This window comes from Nymphalis io, chromosome 24, assembly GCF_905147045.1.
Source record: "Nymphalis io chromosome 24, ilAglIoxx1.1, whole genome shotgun sequence".
Taxonomy (NCBI): Eukaryota; Metazoa; Arthropoda; class Insecta; order Lepidoptera; family Nymphalidae; genus Nymphalis; species Nymphalis io.
In genome coordinates, this window is record NC_065911.1 from 5,532,683 (window position 1) to 5,553,860 (window position 21,178).

The following is a 21,178-nucleotide window of genomic DNA, read 5'->3' on the forward strand; positions in this document are numbered from 1 at the left end:
GACAAATTTCCACTAGATGACTCATTTGCCTGTAATGTCCTTCAAATATTATAAAAAATATATTTGTTAGATTGCTTGCATTTAATATAATCAGTCTTTGAAAAGACGGCACATTTTAACGAATTAGTAAAACAAATATACATTATTGCATTTCGATATAATCCAATATCGAGAAAAACATATGATAATAGTATATTCCGGAACTTTCTGACGATGTTTGAATATGCACGCAATCGTTTTTGGATCGTTATATTTTCGTTGGCTGTTTACTTCGATATTATTCACATTGATGTTTCCCGATTTAGAACGTTTTGTTTTCAATTAAACTTGGTTTGTTGCGGTTTTGAAAATCTAAAGTATAATATATATCTGTACCCAGAAATACTAAAACGTAAAGAGAGCACGTTCCCCGTCACTTAGTTGCATTATTATAAGCAACGGTAAGACATTGTATTAGGAATTCAATTTCATTCTATTGATTAAAATTTAAACAGACTTTTATACGCCTAACGATATTTTACCTGATCATATTCTTAACTATGACGTCATTGTATGGATGTTGCTTGATGTATCTTGATGACGGTTGCGTGAATTTGTACGTAGAAGTAAAACTCTTTTGACGTAACAAACTTATATGTATTTAAATAATATTACATTTGAATGGTGAATAGCGAACAATATAGAAAATAATATGGAGTAATAAAATTGTGAAAAATTTTGTGCGTTGACAGCGGACGGCGATGCAGAAGTGTCAATTTAAATTTTTTCTTAATCTAAATGGCGTGAGCTCCGTGACATTACATACTCCTTTGTAGCTGTCATTCTCGTACACTTAATAGACTAACATTCTTAACACATTCTTCTCGGTCGTTTACTTCATTGCTGAATGTAATGTCCACTCTGATCTAGGGTCTGGTTCACGATCTCTGTGAATTTTCTCCAGTCCTTCCTGTCCTCAGCCTTCCTCAGGGCTGTGATCACTTGGAGACCAGTGAGGTTGGTAACTTGGTCCGACCATCGTGTGGGGCAGCGGCCACTTGGTCGTTTCACCTCTACTTTGCCAAGCACCATCAGCTTGTCGAGGCTGTCAGGCTGCCTTCGCGCTATATGACCAAAATAACAAAGGACACGCTGGTAGCAAATACTTGACAATCTCGTACACATATACATATTAACTGTATATTGTTGGTACAATAATTAAAATTCATACGAGGAAGTATTTTTAGTCTTAATCAATTATAATTCCATCAAATCTCCGAACCATTCAACCTTTCTGTTATACAACAACAACAATGGTAAACTAATTACCGGGTCTCGGAATCAGCTAAGCATAACAGTTTCCGTTAATACAGTAACAACAAAATTTTGCGCGTGCGCGTATTGACGCACGGTGGCACGAGGCGTTTATTATAGTCTATTGTGCTTGCTTGTTAATCTTAAAAGGTATTGCTCTTAGTACTATAGTTAGCCATAATTTATGGCCGTGTATGTCATACGCATAGATTAATTGTTATAACATCGTACTTAAACTACACAGGGCAAAGCTATTTAAAGAGTACCTTGAAGTAAGAAACTTGGTTTAAATCATGTATACATAATAATACAAACGATTCCTTTAATATTATAATGATAAACTATACATCAAATGGTTTTTTTAACCGTTTTTGAAAATACGTAATTTATATCTTGGAATTATGCCAAATTTCAAAACAATACAGGAACCTTGTACGTATAGTTCCGGTAAAAGAAAACGATAAACATAAATAAGACTCCAATAGAACAAATCACTCGTCAAATTAACATCGACAACGTTGGGAATAGCGATAACAAACGATATCACGCCTGCCAATGCCAAGATTTCAAGATAAATATCTGTTATAGTGAATTTATCTTTCGTAATAATAAAAATCGGTAAATCATAGCATCCACATTAGACTATTATTTAATTAAAATATTAATATCCGATATACATCGAATGTTTTAAGCTGTCTATATCGTTCATACTAAGACTTTCTACAAAATCTGTCACCTTAAGAGAAAATATTTATAAGCAAACTAGCTGCATGGACCCCAGGTCGGAATACATTCATAGGTTTTGAATTAGCATTTTATTATATGATAAATTAAAACTGGTAGAGAAACCCTAGATGCCTTATTTAGTAGATTACTAGATTTAAATGGTATGGCAAAAAAGACACTCTTTTTTACCAAAAGTCTAATTTTTTTCCGGGAAATAATAATAAGTACCACACTAATAGTAGTAATATGAAAAGAAATGCATTGTATTCAACAGCGACAAACTAATTTAAGTCTTGAATTTAGGTTATAAATTCTAGAATTCTAGGCGGAACGGAATTATTTAGAAAATTACTGTACTGTGAAAATAACCAAAATTGGAAATCGAGTCAATGAACTGTGACGTATAATTATTCGAACCCAGCGACTGCAAGTTCCTGAGAAAATTGTTAGCGACATTAATATATAATATGTTCCAAATTCGCGTTTTCTGGGAAGCGCCGGGTCTGGCACGGGGCCAAGGGTGATCGTAGACAATACACGTACGAGTTGGTGATTAATGTTTACTAAAAGTTAAGAAAAATAAAGCATTGAACACTATGTTATTACACCTGGAAATCCGGTTATGAGATCATTGCTTCCATGTATGGGCGACGTTGTTAACTTGAAATATTAAAAAAAAAGAAATCATACTGTATAATGAAGAAGTTCTATATTATGTTTTATTTATAAAATAAAATAATTTATAACTGTATAATTATTCAGGTAATTTAGGTACACGACAAAATAATTTCATTAATATTTTTTTGATAAACGTATAAAAAATATATTTGTATACTAAATATTCTAGACATTCTAGCGTGTGATACTGCATCATATTATTATATATTTTTATACCATATCCATCGAGGGAATTTATAAATAAAAAAAAATATTAATCGACCACTTAAGTTCCATGCAAAGTTTTATACATTTACAATGATTATGTATTATAAATTGTAAATAACCATGTTAATATTTCTAGTCATATCATACCACGAAATTATTCTTAAAATCAATCATTTGAACAATGTCTCTTTTACCCGAAAATTCTGAGAAAAAACATGATACCTATTTAATTAGAAATGAAACCCAAGATTACACAAGTCAAACGTAACTGGGCATGCATATCTATCTCATTAACAAATTCGTTTTATCAAACAAGGAAAAATCATATCAATGTGTTACGTATAAAGGGAACGTTTTTTTATGATTCAGGTACCAGGAAACGGGCGCTCGTGCATTCTGTTAAACTTGGCAAGGTGTGTAAAAACTTATGCAAATGATTGACGTCTCGCTTCTAAGAACTCGTAGACCGAATATATTTCGAAACATCTATTGTGTCAATGTGTAAAAAAAACTTTATGGTAATGAAGCGATTACTTCCAAATACAAATACAGATTACAAAACGTAGTAGGAATTAATCACCCGCACATTAAAGATGAGAACCGAAATGGTGTAGTGGATAGAACGTGTAAATCGTAGTCGATAGTCGCAAATTTTAATTTAAGCAAGCGTAATTATATATTTCATTTGTCTAATTTGTATTCTCAATTATTAAAAAAAGGGTGTTTAAAGTCTTGTTTGAAGTCGAAGAAAAGTACCAAGAAAGAACATGTTAATTTTCAAAGGCTCACAATGTTAATATTTACCCAAAAATTGGACATTTACGGGACTTTTGCTTACCCTTGATCACGATCATACCTGACGATAATTAATATCTCCGAAAGTATAGGTTTGATTGCTTTGAAATTTAGCATAGTTACTCTTTGAGCGACATACAATATAGCTTACTAAGAAAGGACGTATTTTGCGTAAAGCAAATACCAAAATAAATTATTCAGCATCTGAAATTTGGAACATAAGTTTTCAAATTAATTAAAAAAATTAAAGTGATAACTTTGTATGAATTTTACTCGTACGAAGTCGAGGTAGCAAATTACAATAAAATCAATTAGTCTTTGATGTACGTTAAGGAAACGAAGTTAGAAAATAATATAAAACTTTACGTACAAACCAATAAACCGAAAATGGCACGGTGGTGATACAAATCAATTTAATTGTTGGTACGGCGTAAAAGACATCACACAAAACAATCACATTTTACCGAGGGGCCCATAAATCTTATTCATAATTAGGTTTTCAACTGAATATGAAAATCCCTAATATTAAACCTTGGAGAAATTCCGAGACATCGTAAACGTATACGATCCCAAACATTGCTTATGGGCAATATTTTTGTTTAGTATTATCCTACTTAATATGTAAGTTAACGATAACGCGATTCATCTCAAGCAACTTTGTACATTGTATTGTGCGTATAACTATAAAATAAATAAAAATATCCTTTGCATACACAATTACCTAAATTCACGGCCAAGAGCGTTCATCCCCTAAGGATTAGATCATATTAAATGTGGAGTTCACGATCGTCGCTTCATTCGAACAGACTACTAAGGTAATAAGGGAATTATATAAATTTCAAAATCATACGACTGCAAATGAGTTTACGAGATATTTTTAATACACATACAGTCTTATACATGTCTTTAATCTTTAATGTACTTTAAACTACCATTCGTTTTTAAGCATAAAAGAGGATTCATATTATGTCGACTATTTTTATAGTTATGCACTATAACATTATAGCCTTTTTTTCTTGGGGAAATTCTCTTCTGATACTTCCCCGCCCGAGGCGAGGGAATTATGTCGGACTCCTACCGACTAAAACCCCAAGATGTCCCTCTCGTTGAAGCCACGGGAACGCTCTACTCCTATTGCACCTGTAATAGGAGTAGAGCCTGCAGTGTTCTGCACTAGTGCACCTCCAACTTATTTTAAGGCCTATTCCATTATTATAGCCTATCAACCAAAAGGAGTAAAGAAAAATAAGCAACCCTGACATTGAATTGGTGCGACAAAAAGATATAATCTATGATATTTAATATGGATTTGAGAAAAAAAAAATGCGTATTGAATGTTAGTGAAACTGTTATTGACTTTGAAATATTATATAACCCATGTTACTACTGGATAAACTAGCTTTCTAATGGTGAAAGAATTATCAAAACCGGTACAGTTGTTTCAGTGTTTATCTATCACAAACAAACGAATCCTTCTTCTATATAATATTATTATTATTGTACAGAAAAACAGAAAAATAAATCGTGCCTCTCTAGATTTTATTCCTTTATTTGTTGTTCAATTTAGACCAATCTGACAAAACTAGAATTTAGTTTAGGCATTGGACGTTATCAAATTAACTTTTTCTGCTTTTATTTGTTTCAAATCACTTCAATATCTTTGTGGAAGATGTTTTTATATAAACAAGATGATTTTTTTAACCATATTGCTAAGATTAAAATATTTTCATCTCTTTTAATATTTACAATTATACTATTTAAATTAAAGGTAAAATCACTTTTTAAAAACAAGCCTAAAGTCTCTTTACTAAACAAAAATACATATATACCTAAATACACGTGTAAACGTTACAGGTCGATATATGTCCCGCTGCTGGACGAAGACTCCTCTTAAGAGGATTTTTTTTATAGAATAGGAAGGCGGACGAGCATATGGGCCACCTGATGGTAAGTGGTCACCAACGCCCATAGACATTGACATTGTAAGAAATGTTAACCATCGCTTACATTACCAAAGCGCCACCTTGGGAACTAAGATGTTATGTTCCTTTGTGCCTGTAATTACACTGGCTCATTCACCCTTCAAACCGGAACACAACAATACCAAGTACTGCTGTTTTGCGGTATGTTTTAGTGCTAACTCCAATACGCAGCTCTACTGGAGCTGCGTATTGGAGTTGGTGAAAAACATATATGGCAGAATTTCAATTGACCCATGATGATTTCCCTACGATATTTCCTTTCACAAGGTAAATCACACAATAAATACATGAAAACTGAAAAAACCAGTTGTGATTACCGTGACTTGAACTCGCAATCTACAGCTAAGATTCACGTTATCTACCAACTGGGCCGTATCAGCTCACATTTGAATGTAAATTTATTTCGAAGAAAATCGATCTCTCGCGAATTGTATGAAATAAAAGTAAAATTTTCCTTGATGATTCGATGACACGTGTTTTACCTTCCACCGAATGATATACAATATTAATGCCAGTGGATATATGGAATATAATGGTATTATTTTAAATGTGAATTTATAGTTAATTTTAAGTATGTATTAGAATTGATATACAATTTTATTACTATAATTTTTCAATCTTTAATGTACAATAAAAGATAATCAAAGAACAGATTAAATTATAAACTTGAAATAAAATATATTTTTCATAATCAAACAAAAAATACTTATTGCAATAGGCTAATTGAATTAATGTGTAAAAAGAATCGAGAGCTTTTTTATATTATTATTTAAAATTATATTAATATTATAATATTATTCATGTTTTATAATTTAAATAAAAAAAGTTTATAAATCTATTTATTTCTTTATCAAGCATAATTTAGTGGAACATTATCTTGTAATAATATAAGCGGATGTGTTATGCGTAGGCGCATGCTTGTACATTAAAGTTTTTGGAAACACCTTTCGCGATATTCCGCTTGGAATTCGGAGCGAATTTAATAAATTGCTTTTGCTTTTTAATAAACGGTTTAATTTTACGAACTTATTTAAAGTCTTGACATTATTACATTTCTTAAAAATATAAACATATCGCTTAGTTTTACTTATAACATTTCTCTCTGTGGGGAATCTGGTTTTGAAGGAGGAGTAGAATTTACATCACCAATCAGGCTCAATGCGGATTGGTGGATACACATGAGGCTTATTTATAGCCGACACTTGTAAGTTTTTTCAAGATTTAAAATTCAGCGGTGCTTACCCGGGTTTGAAACCGCAATTTCTAGTTTATAAATAATGCAAAGGAATTATGTCAGTATTTTATACTGTTAGTACGTCAGCAAAATAAGATAATCATTAAATTAGATATATGCGTTAATTAGTTTACGGAAGAAAATTAAATAAGTTAATTATAACTATTTTTGTACGGCTTGCAATAATCTAAATAAGTGGTTTTTTTTAACCATATCATATGACACTACACCAAACTTTACCCCTCTTTCTCGTAAAATCATTTAACCGTTACGATAGCAATTAACGAGTTCGAAATGAAAATTCAAAGTTATTAACATATGGTCGGCAACTTATTTTCAAACATAACAGGTGCAACAGAGATGCGAATAGTGTGCGAATGATATAGCACGAGATCGGTCTTTTCGTTTTTATTGGCTTGAGTTATACCTGAGTTTAAGGTAACGAATAACCCCTGAGCAAAGTCATGTCACATTTCGAAATGATTTGCTCTCTAATATTTAGAAAAAATATATAAACCAAGAGTTAATTAAAAACAGGTTTCAGAATAAGTGAATGATATAAATCATAAAAATCCTCGGCATAACTTTATGTCACTGTAACACTATAAGAGAGCAGAAATTACTTCGACGATGTCACGTAGACTGGAGACCACACGACGAACATTGATCACTAGGTCGAAATACCAAAAATTGTATTTTAATTCTTGGAACGATTAACACATTGTTTGAAAATATTTTAACCAATCAAGAAACGTCATTAATAACGTTTCTTGATTGGTTAACGTTGTTAATAACGTTTCTTGATTGATTAATGTATAAAATATTTATTTTATTTATCGAATATTGAATTCGGATTTTAATTAGTTTGTCCAGATCTGTGTTTCAGAATTCAATTTTTTTTTCTTACCTAATTATAAAATATAAATTTATTTCATTAATATATTAAAAGTTAAAAAAATGTGTTATCAGATAAATAATAAATTTACTTTAGGAACCATATATGTATAAGTTAAGGATGAGTTTACCAGAATTTCACTAGACATACAAATACACATTATTGTACAATAATGCAACTTATACATATAAACAGTCTACAAATAAGGAAGATGTATGAAGAGGCGGTAATCGCTAAAAGTCAAGACAAAGATCTCTTCCAGGCAAACTTTAAGGTAGAAAAAAAGCGTTACCTACCAATCATTTACATAAAATGATTTTATTAAAATTAATAGTGACTTACTATTATTACATTTAATAATGTAACATGTGTTATCGCGGATAGCGATTCATGTTTAGCCAATGAAGACAAGAAGATATGAAACATCTCATTATTATCCTAATGTAATGGTGCGTTTTTAATTTACCGTAACTTTTTTAGTGTATTTATCCATTCGGAGTTCCGTCGAGGCTTGTTAATAAAATTATTAATATTAGAGTGATTTTAGCTTTTTTTTAGCAGCGAAATTTATTATTCATTCGACTCGATTGTTATGCTAATCTGAATATGAATTAATTAACTTCACGATAAAAGCAAACTAACGACGACAAGACTTTAGTTATTATTATGGAAATTGGATAAATTCGTTTAATATTTCGCAATTTTAAAATTGTAAAAATTTTACTAAATTGTTATGTATTATCCTATTTTAACTTACTTCTAAGATAGAGTATATACTATAATATCTATATACAAATCTTTATTTGGCTTAGTTTAGTAAATATCTCATTGTATGAGTCGTGCAATATTTAATAAATCTTTAATTAATTTTTAAATTAAACAAAAGCTATAATTTAATCATAATTGCCACTAAACAAAAAATGAAACGCTTCAAATTATATGAACTTTTAGCAAAAGAATTTTTAATACACTTCTTTGTTTTTAAAAACGTCATAAATATTAACTGAAATAGAACGAGGTGAAATATATTAAAATTTCTATGTGATAGATATTATGTGAGACATTGGGAACAATATGTTACGATCAAATCGGATAAAGTCTTGTTAATTGACAGGGCCGTGTTTAACTTCATTGTGACGTCACTGACACAGCTGTTCTTACGATTAAACAAAACAAACGATAGACAATGTCGTTTATTTTCCACTCTGCTGTCTTTCCTCGGATTCCCGGCGCTAATTCGTCCGTCGCGATCTTATTTACACTTAGAACCAGGTCAGGAAAGTCAAAACCGAAGCGGCAAACACTACGTAACCTTCAATGAAAAACGATCGCGAAAAAAAACCAGCTTACGTACACTCGAATAACACTTCATACACTACGATACACTTAGACAATAGTGTCTGAATTTGTTTAAAATGTAAAGTAAAATCTTATACGTAATAATGTGTCAGTAATCTCTGGACAGATGTGGGCTGCGACCCCGTTACGAAGCTGTAACGATACGGTTTGTAATTAAGACGGCATGAGATCGGTGTCATTAGATTTTAAGAATAAAACACAAAATGATACATTTTCGAATATCTGAATAACACTTGCGATATTCCAAGAATGTTCTGAGGATCGTTTTTTTTTTAAATGGAGTAAGCTGAAATGTAGTGAAAAATTCGTTCCGTTTGCCCCGGTTTTAATTACTACGAAAGGGCGATTTGTCTCCTGTTCCGAATATAAGCTTTTACCAAAAATCCGTTACGTGATATATTTTTTAAAATTTCAATATGAATAGAATAACATATGTTTCGAAATACATCACAGTTATGTGTAGTTTTGTTTGAAGTAACAACAAAAATATTTACGTTTATTGAATGAATACGTAGTATTACGTTTATTATAAGTATTTATTTTAAAGTTTATGTTCATCAATATAACTAAATATATAAATAATAAATTCAATATAACTGAATAATACAATGAAGCTTGACCCAGAGGTGTCAAACGTCGTAGTTGACAAATATATCAAGTTAATAATTACATAACGATTTTAACTAATAGTTTACCGTTATTTTTGGTATATTATATTCTTTAATCTTGTAATATAATTAAAGCGAATAAAGAGTTATTATATTCGAAAAACGATTCGTTTAGCTTACGGATAGTAGAATTGTGAAATTGAGGGTTTTGTAATTAAAACTATAGACTTTTTTTGCAGTCATTTATATTCGTATATTTATCCTACTATCCGTTACTCGTAATCAACTGATCCATAAATAACAAGTCGATCGTAGCTTTTTAATTACGCCTCGTAGAAAATAATTATCATTTCATAAATATAATAACCGAGCACAAATCAAAATAACAATACTTTAAAAATAAAATTTACGAAACAAATAAACGTAATTAATAATTATAAACATAATTTGAATTATATCTGTTGTTGTATTGAAGCCAATAAGGCGCACGTGCGCGTACGCAACAAGATTGTCGCGAAAGTCAATGATTCATGAAATTAATTGTACTCACTTGTAAACGTATTATTAACATAAACTAAGTAGTTGCAAAATACCGTTAACAATACTCATTTCATTCGAAAAATGTTTATAATACTTTATCATAAATAATTTCTATGATATATAAAATTAAATATATAGTTATAGACAAGTTTATAATTAGCATATCGCAATATGGAGGCTAATTAAAATTTACGTAAATTTTATGTATTATAGCGTGACGAAAAGATGCCAAGATTGCAAAATTGTCAATATCAAGAAGCTTCGAAGCTTCAAATGGTAGAGCATTTATTTGTTACACCCGCTCGAGACTGTAGCTATCTATAAACGATATTTCTACGATCAGACGCTACTGTTTAAGGCGAAGCTTGGGATACTCTACGGCTTGATGGATATACTTATACATATATACTGATGTGACAAAATTTATTTCGAAACATCTAGATTTTATCACGATGTTTACCTTCATTACGAAGCGCGAAATTAATTAATAGGAAATATTAACACGTGAAAACTGTGTGTTTAGATTTAAACCCAATTTCTTTAGTTGAAATCTGTGTAATCCATTCAACCATTTCGGCTTTACAACGCAAACCATACTGTAAATACATTATTCTTCTCGATTCCGCTTCAGTCGAGTAAACATCACTCGGCACATTGTTAGTTCCCTATATAATAGTTTGTAAACACAGACGTTAATTGTGTACCAGTGAGGAAAACAGTTACCCCGTAATCATTTATTTAACTAAACTTCTGCAACTAAACGAAAACATTCAATAATTGCTTCCAAGATAAATTGTAAAACTCGGTGTTTTTGTGTGCACGATAATCGAAAATTTATTCCAAGTTTCAATATGTATTCTATAAAAAATAAATCGTTCAAATTCAAGGGAATCGGCTTTGTTTGTGTCGAATTAAAATCATGAACTGTTTACTTTGCGTCTTACTAAATTCGCGCAAAACGAGAAACAATATAAAATATTCCATTACTTAGAATCTATTTTGATGTTTCAAATTCGAATTTCTATATTAAATATGCATTACATTAGTAGTCAAAATGAAAACTTTTCCTCTTATTATTCGGAGATTATGTTAGGTTGAAGATGCAATTTTGTTTTGATTTTGTTAGAAATGGCATGATGCGATTTGATATCATTGACCAAAACGTCCTGGATAGTGCGAAATGGAAGACAAAGACCAAGAAATCAAACCCCGTCTTGAGATTTTTTTTTTATAGAATAGAAAGGCGGACGAGCATATGGGCCACCTGATAGTAAGTGGTCACCAAACGCCCTTAGACATTAGCATTGTAAGAAATGTCAACCATCGCTTACATAGCCAATGCGCCACCAACCTTGGGAACTAAGATTTTATGTCCCTTGTGCCTGTAATTACACTGGCTCACTCACAAACCGGAACACAACAATATCAAATATTGTTGTTTTGCGGTAGAATATCTGATGAGTGGGTGGTACCTACCCAGACGAGCTTGCACAAAGCCCTACCACCAGTGTAAGCCCTACCACACTGGTGGTAATTCAGATATTATGTTGTGATTACGAGCAATAACCACATAACAACTGCGATTCTTCTGTCTATTATAGTATACTATTTCTGGAACATTAAGTTCACTATCAGTAACCTTCACTAATAAAAATGTAAATAAACAAGCGACCTCATTTTTTTCTTCTTTAATACTTAAAACCTCGTTTTTGTCAATAAAAAATTTCCTCGAAATACCGCATCTTCAAACCATTTAAAGTTTGGGTAACATAAAAAATATTATATGTTCATATTTTACGTGCCTCGATATTAAGGTTTATTGATTTTCTTAAAAATCGACCGTTCGGTTAATATTTCTTAATTAACCACTTTAACTGTGTCAGTAAAGCTGAAACGAGAAAGTGTACAAGATTTGAAGATAAAAATGTCAATATTAAAAAGTTGATAATTGGACATAAAGCTGTCGGAGGCGGAATAATTTAAAAATTCTTTAAATATAAATCATTCTGATAACGAAATTTGTTTATAACAATATTTAAAAAAAAATTACATTATAGCGTTAATACATAATGTTAGTTCTTAGAATGATTCCCTTCCGTAAATCGGAACTGCTGAACTTAAAAGAAATGGGGTCAATGTAAACGAACATGAAGAAATATAAACAACGGTAAATAATGAAGAAAAATAACAAGCACTTAGCCTCAAAGACGAAATCTCGAGTTTCAATCGTATGAAAGGGAGAATACAAACAGCAAACACGACAAAGCAATACTTGCTTAACGTTATATATATTTTTTTCCTTTAAAAAAATACTTGAAAAAATATTTATAATTCTTTAAGATAAAGGTCAATTAAGCCCCAAAAATGCGGTTTGACATTACGTACCTTATATGGATATGAATTTAAATTTAAGTATGAACTAATTATATCAATAAATTCTATTAAAATGCATAAAAGGAAATTGAAACAAAAAATATGATAAGAAATTTTATCTTTTAAAGTATATTATATATTCTTACTAGGTCTTTGTGCAAGCTTTTCAAAAATCTATTTATTTTATTTATTTCTTCAGTACTAACGTCAATAGAAATGAAACATTTATCATCAATACCAACCAATAGCCCATTTAGCCCTTCGCCTTCTTTTTCAATATATATTTAAAAAAAAACTCAGATCGAAGCCGTTGTGTTACGTTAGTAAAAACATGGAATAATACGGTTTAACGAAGTGTTTGTCGTTACAAGCAATGTAATGTGATTGAATGAGGACAAGCGTTCCTCAGATTCTGTATCAAGTTGCGGTTAAGGAATAAGGTTACCGATTCAGTTGAATTTACATCATATAATTCGAATTGGGAAATAGCTGTTTTATTATGTATATTATTTTTTATTACACAAGATGAAATGTATTTACATAAAAAATACATTAAAGCCTTAATATATATATGTAAAAATCACGACCGCGATGATTCCTGTGGCAAGAATGCCAGCAGCGTATCCCATTGGAGCCCTTCTGTGTGAGATATAATTTTTTTAAAGCTTTGAAACTCGTATATAATTTAAGCAACTTTTGGACTAGAACGCTAATTACATCATTCTTAATGAGAAGTGATCATCAGTCAATTTGAAAGGATAGATTTATATTTAGCTGAGTTATAATATATTTCGATAACTATTCAATAGGATATATTATTATTATGTAATTTGTACAAATGTCAAACTAGACAAGATTAAATTCATATATCATTATTTAATTTTATAATTATTTTTAAACGAGTAGGTGTATGTTGCGTAACCATATTGAGTTAATGTTTAGTTTGTGAGAAGTTTTCGTATAAAAATATTCTTAAAAATTCTTAGATCGACGTTCAATCATAGATTCTATCATTCTGTATATACATATATTACAATTCGTACAAAATAAATGTCTAAATTTTCTAGTAATGAATACTTTTGGTTTAAACATTTTCAACGAATTCTCGAAGATCAAAGTCGTGGCATACCTATACTTAATCTATTCTTGTATCATGGTTTAAAATGGTCAAAAAGTAATTTAGATATGAAGGTTCGTATAAAGAGTATATGGCTCATCCGGTCAGAACATTACAATAGAATCATACACATGAGCCCAATATGATATCACAAAGGTTTGGACGACCTCACTTAAGCTTAATAATATAACAAATACATGCATGCAAAATTGATATTTCAATAAATGTGATAACGTTTATATTGGGGCGTATAATTTTGGACGTAATTATGTTGTGCCTGGGGTGTTATCTGATAAAGTTGCACGAAATTGGTTGTAATGAAGTGGTGGGACATACTAGTCATATCGGTATATTCATAATTTAGTCTGCTATATTGCAAGCGACGTAACATACTAAAGATAATCCTGACAATTTAGAAAGGTCGAATATAAATAGTGTTTTTATGAAAATGAAAACACGTTTTAAATTTTTAGTTCAATGCTTCAATACGTAATAAATGAACCGATATCGAAGTGAGAATTTCTCGCACGCCCATTGTAGCTGTTAATTTGGATAATGATATAAAATATTACAAATCTAGACATCAAAATCAATGTATAAAGAATAAAAATATTATTCATACCTGACATTAACGAGTAAGACGACGGAAGTAATTAGAAAATTCATTAATTTATTAGAAAGACACGAAGCGTCTGATCTAAATTAAGTAGGAACACAAAACATTTGACTCAAAGCGGTGACGAATTGTTTAAAACGATTCACGCACGTCGTGTTCAGGTTAGCGATATGTCTCATACCAACATCTGATTCAGTGCAGTTTGGTTTGTAAATAAAAATGCAAATTAAATGTCAATAGTATCAATATTGGATTTTATTTGACGATCATGTTGTTATCTGGATGTTTGCTCCCAGCCAGGCAGGTGTAAAACGAAATTGAAATTTTATAGAGCTTATTTTGCAAATATTTTTATTAAAAATTTTATGCGTATTCAGTTTTTTTTACGTATGTAATTCTGACAACAGTGGTAATAAAAACACATAGCTTTTTTAATATCACATAATTCGTGCGACGAATTGATATTAGATTTCGACGGTAAATATTTTCGAAAAGAATAATTAACACAATACATGAGGAGGTGACGAGGCCTGAAGTTGATGGTCGGGCTTTGTGTTAGCCCATCTGGGTATGTACCATCCGCTCATCAGATATATACTGCCAAACAGCAATACATCTATTTGTGACCATTTACCATGAGATGGTCCAATTGCCCGTCCGCTTCCCTTTTTATAAAATTAACTTCTATAAGAATATATCGAAATAGACCATTTGATAGTTTATACCAACCTATGAAGCCTCTTTGACATCACGATCACAGTCTTAAATTTATTATAACTTCCATATAGACTCGCGAGAATTACTCGTATATATTATTTACTTACTATAATAAATTACTTGCAATTTATTTTAGTTGTTCAAGTTGTTTCAAGTTGTTATATTATGCATAAGTACATGAGTCGTATTAAAGGACATGTCGAAAATAGTTATCTAAGTATACTATTTATAAAATTAAATGAGGAAATTCCCAAAAAAACTACATCTCTAAAGTGTGTACATCTATAGCAACAATAATAACATTTACTTACTTTTTTCAATACCAAATAATAAACTTAAATAACAAAAAAGAGAAATTTTACGAACATCTGGATGATAAATGAAATATCGTTATTAATACGGCGTATTGAATTGACGTTTCAATTAAACAAAATAATTGTATATTTTATTATATTCACCATAGCTTTATTCCATATTTCGATTGGTTATATGCAGTAAAGAGCAGTAAAGTCATGTGATAAATCACGTGGATTTCAGGCAAAGATAACGGGTTTAAATCCAACAACCAAAAGACAATCTGTATTTTTGTAAAGAGGTAGGATACATCGCGAATCGGATTTATATCAACTATGATGCAGTAGATCTACTGGTGGTAGAGCTTTGTGCAAGCTCGTCTGGGTAGGTACCACCCACTCATCAGATATTCTACCGCAAAACAGCAGTACTTGGTATTGTCGTGTTCCGGTTTGAAGGGTGAGTGAGCCAGTGTAATTACAGGCACAATGGACATAACATCTTAGTTCCCAAGGTTGGTGGCGCATTGGTGATGTAAGAGATGGTTAACATTTCTTACAATGCCAATGTCTAAGGGCGTTTGGTGACCACTTACCATCAGGTGGCCCATATGCTCGTCCACCTTCCTATTCTATAATAAAAAAAAAAAAGATTAGCGTAGTCAAGACCCTCGTATAAATAAGCAAGGAACAGATTCTAGGACCAGCTGTCTTGCATTAAAAAACTTACTGATCACTATCGGTTCGTAGCTAAGACTATTGAAACGAATAAATGTCTCCTTTAGCCAAGATCCAAGATAAGAGTTTACATTTTTTTTTATATGCCCCGGGATGGCAAATGACTCTACTCCACCTGATGGTAAGTGGTAGTAGAGTCCAAACGCGACGACGGCCAGTACAGTCGGGAAGAATGTTCTGTACTAGCCGTCCCCGCCTTGCCGGCCCGCAAGATGCCTCTTCACGCCTTGTTTGAAGGAACCCAGTTTGTAAGAGGAGGGGAACAGGTGAGCTGGTAAGGAATTCCATTTTTTGGTAGTGCGACAAAGAAAGGAGTTGCCAAATTTCTTTGTGCGCGATGGAATTGATGTCACAGTTAGGCGGTGACATCGAGAACCAGCTCGCGTGGACTTAAGAAGAAAGGGGGAAACAGGAATTGGAAAATTTTAGTAAAAATTAAAATATATATAAGCCGATTGACCAAAGAGCTCCAAACTGGATCGTTAAACCTTGAGGTAAAGCCGACGTTTATTCTTCGGAGGTTATTCTATTCGAGAAGCCACAAAAATGATCTACCATATGATGGAATGCATTTCCGATTTCCACGTTCATGTACTCATTGCTTCAGGTCATAACCAGCTCAATGCATTAAAGCTTCGTAAGCCGATTAGCAACAATCTTCGCTATACTGCCATTATTGTTCGCGTTTACAGTTTTATTACGTTTATAACGTTTTCATCTGAAATAACGAAGGCATATTATTATAATGATGTTCTCTCAACCGGTTTCAGATAGGTCGGCCATTCAACGAAAGACTGCGCAGGAGCTATTATTGATCAAATGTGTGTGCTAACACTGGTTCAATCTCTATGATATCATCTATCATAAACCCAACGCACGACAACCCGAAACAACCATATACCTTTAGATTAGCCTAATCCGGGACTTGAAGTCATAACCTTGTGATTTGCCTTCAATCTAACTGGACCCTTAGGACTGACAAGAGTAAGCAGTATTTTTTTAAACTATTCAATGTCCGAATGTTCATTTCACTCGAAAATCGTGTAATATAATACATTTAATATGGTATCTTATCTTTGCTTTGCCCAAAATTAATAGCGTTTTTTTTTTTTTGGTTTCTAAAAAGGCTCAAAATTGTAACTTACTTCTCACATCTACTAAAATTTTGTACAGAAATTTTTATGTAATTTTAAATATAATTATCATCATTATAAATATGTCAGTTTTATCAGTTCATACGGAAATTCATCATTTTCATAGTCAGAAACATGTCAACGCTGTGAAAAGAGAATCCGTCGCTGCAGACAACAGATAAAAAAATCTGATTCCAATGGCATATAAATCGGACACACGACTAACTATACTAGTAAATATGTGAAAAGGGCATAAACAAACAACTTTATACAATAATAATAAGTATCTTATGCTGTTCAGTGCACAATTTTACTTCGACCTTTAGCACTGAGAGTAACGTAGTAAATATAAGTAATATATTTTTAACGTTATATAACTAAAGAGAAAGAGTCAGTCTGCAGTGCGGTTCACTATAACCATTAAACACGTTAATTGTAGCCCGGCGGGAAGAGAGCGTGACAATGGCCCGACACTGAAAGTCCGGACTGACGACGGGACAAATAATGCGCTTGGTTAAAATATATATATATAGCTAAAGTTATGATACACTACTTGTTACTAAAGATATTTTTTTTCTATTATCTTTTTTTTATATTAATTTGTAAATAACGGGTTAATTTCAAAAAAAAATATATTTTTTTATTTTAAATACTATTATTTTAATAATCTAAATTTGCATGCTGTGAGTACCTGTAATTAAATAATGTCTTACCAAGTAACCTAAGGCTTTGTAATGTATAACATAATAATACATATAATTTTGTTGGTGTCTCATATCTCAATAAATATTATAAGTAAAATATTATCATTCAATAGTAAATGAATACATAACCCTTCATCTCTATCGTAATCAAGTAACGCGCAAGTCTAAGCTACATCGTAACGTGGTATTTCACTCAATACTCGATCCACCTTGAGTAGAAGCTTTCAGAAGTAATCCCTCGGATTAAATGTTTGGTTAATGTTAATGTGAAACTGGAATGCAATGCGTCTTGATTGATTCAGAGCATCTATACTACTTAGGTACATATCAATAATTTCATCATTCAACTGTCTCGTTGGTTTAGTAAGGTTGCTAGCTAGGTTTTACTTGTTCGTAAAGCTATGTGTAAGCCCGTCGTGGTAGGCACCACCCACTCAACACATTTTCAAACGGCAATATATTGTGGTGTTCCGGTTTGAAGGGTGAGTGGGCAAGTGTAACTTCAAGCACAAGAGACGTCCCTAAGGTTTGTGGCGCATGGGCGATGTAATTCAATTCAAAAAAGCCGAGATGGCCCAGTGGTAAGAACGCGGAATCTTAACCGATGATCGTGGGTTCAAGCCCGGGCAAGCACCGCTGAATTTTCATGTGCTTAATTTGTAATTATAATTCATCTCGTGCTCTACGGTGAAGGAAAACATCGTGAAGAAACCTACACGTGTCTAATTTCACTGATATTCTGCCACATGTGCATTCCACCAACCCGCACTGGAGCAGCGTGGTGGAATAAGCTCCAAAACCTTCTTAAAAAGGGAGAGGAGGCCTTAGCCCAGCAGTGGGGCATTCACAGGCTGTTACGGGCGATGTAAGGGACAGTTAATACTTTATACTAACTTAATAATACTTCTTACAGTGCCAATGACTTGGGTTATGGTGACTACTTACTATTAGGTGGACCATTTGCAACCACTTATTTAAAATTAAATAAAATTTAAAATAAAATAAATTATAAAACAACTTTTTGAGTTGAGTTGACGTGGTATAGCAAGTGTGTCCGGATTTGAACCCGAGTCATTTAGTTAAGATAGACGTAATTAACCCACCATTCTATCACAGTTCTAAATTTAAATTAATAATTTTAAATGTTCACACTCATCCGTAAGACGGTGTAATTCTAAGAACGTATAGCGATGATTACGTGTGTTGTATATCATAGCCTCTTTTTATATGTTTAGCTGAAAAAGATTATACGTGCTTATAGAATAGAATTATATATTTATATTTAGGTCTTTCTTTTTTTAATTTTTATTAAATACAGCGAGTAAAAATCAACAATCTATAACTATTTTATATATAGTAAATATATTTCTTCATTTGAAAAATTAAACAAATAAATATATTATAATATTTATATGAGAATAAAAATAAACTTTATTCTAGTAGGCTCATGCTATTTTACAGAATTGAACTGAATACGACCAAAGTCATCGCTGGGCCAGAATGTAGATAGACTCCGTCGAGACGAACCGACAAGAAGTTACTTTTTTACATGCTTTTATTTAACATGCAATTTTCGTTTTTTAGTTTTTTAGGTCAAACTTGTTGGTTAAATTGGAACTACTTCCTCTTATCCTAAATAATTTATATTTTACATGCTGGTTCAGTTCCGATTACAGTTCATTTTTTATGATGTATAGTAATATTATAGTAACAGCCTTGAATGTCCCACTACTGGGCTAAGCTTTGGCCTCCTCCCTTTTTTGAAGAGAAGGTTTGGAGCTTATACTTCCACGCTAAGATGCACGTTGGTGGAATACAAGTGCGACAGAATTTCAGCGAAATTAGACACATGGTTTCCTCACGATGTTTTCCTTCACCATTAAGCACGAGAAGAATTATAAACACAATTTAAGCACATGAAGATTCAGTGTTGCTTAACCGGGTTTGAAACCACGATCATCGGTTAAGATTCACGCGTTCTAACCATTGCGCTATCTTGCTCCTCTCGATCGTCTATTTTTATGATAAGCAATTATTCTACACCCAGGACACACTCCATACGAAGGACATCCTTAACGGTCAACAACGACGACACGTAAATTTTGTACACATATAAACGCTTGTTTTTAAAAAGTTTTTAATTATTCATTTCATTTCACTGGTGGTAGGGCTTTGTGCAAGCTCGTCTGGGTAGGTACCACCAACTCATCAGATATTCTACCGCAAAACAGCAATACTTGATATTGTTGTGTTCCGGTTTGAAGGGTGAGTGAACCCGTGTAATTACAGGCACAAGGGACATAAAATCTTAGTTCCCAAGGTTGGTGGCGCATTGGCTATAAGCGATGGTTGACATTTCTTAGAATGCCAATGTCTAAGGGCGTTTGGTGACCACTTACCATCAGGTGGCCCATATGCTCGTCCACCTTCCTATTCTATAAAAAAAAAAAATAATAATAATTTAATAAACATAGTCAATTAATTACATTTATACATATATCCTAGATGGAAAGCAACAAAGACTTATTCCACATTTCGTTATCTTCTATATATCTTCTTGTATTTAAGATATGCCTAATTTATTTAAGTTTTTGTTTTTAAAATATTTTAATGTATATAATAAATATGTGAAAACGTAAGAAAGTTCAGTGATTATAACGATTTAGGTCACAGCCTCGCAGCTCATCCGATGTGACACTTGCTCCGAACCGAGTTGACTTCACAGAAACGTAGTTATGAGAAATAGAAGTACTTAGCGGCCAGATTACATTAACACTATTACAGATAAGAAAAATATATTTATGATAATATTAAAAAAAATATATATTACATCCGAAATTGATCAAAGCTAAAACGTAATTATTAATTTGATGTTTCTTTTAAATTATCAAAAATAAAATCAATTGAGAACTTTAAATTTTTTTGAAGATATCATTTATACACTTACAAAAATGTGTCTATTTATATATATTTTTATGGGCATCAACCCACATCCGTGCGAAGGTTGTTAAAACGATCGTTTCGGAGTTTAATTCTCTACACTCCAATACGGGTTAGCGGATTATCAAATATAAAAATAAATTCTGGTTACACGTAACAATGATGCAACGTAATTTTAGTATTTAAGAAACAATTAAGAGATATACAATTTCGATCTTTCTACATCTCAG

The 21,178-nt window shown here is 31.9% G+C and overlaps 1 protein-coding gene across 1 annotated transcript in view; it reads right to left on the reverse strand.

Moving 5' to 3' along the window:
- The window catches only part of LOC126777892 (dual specificity tyrosine-phosphorylation-regulated kinase 2), a 159,417-nt gene that overhangs the window by 12,922 nt on the left and 125,317 nt on the right, over window positions 1-21,178 (reverse strand). The gene's annotated exons all lie outside the window — the stretch shown is intronic.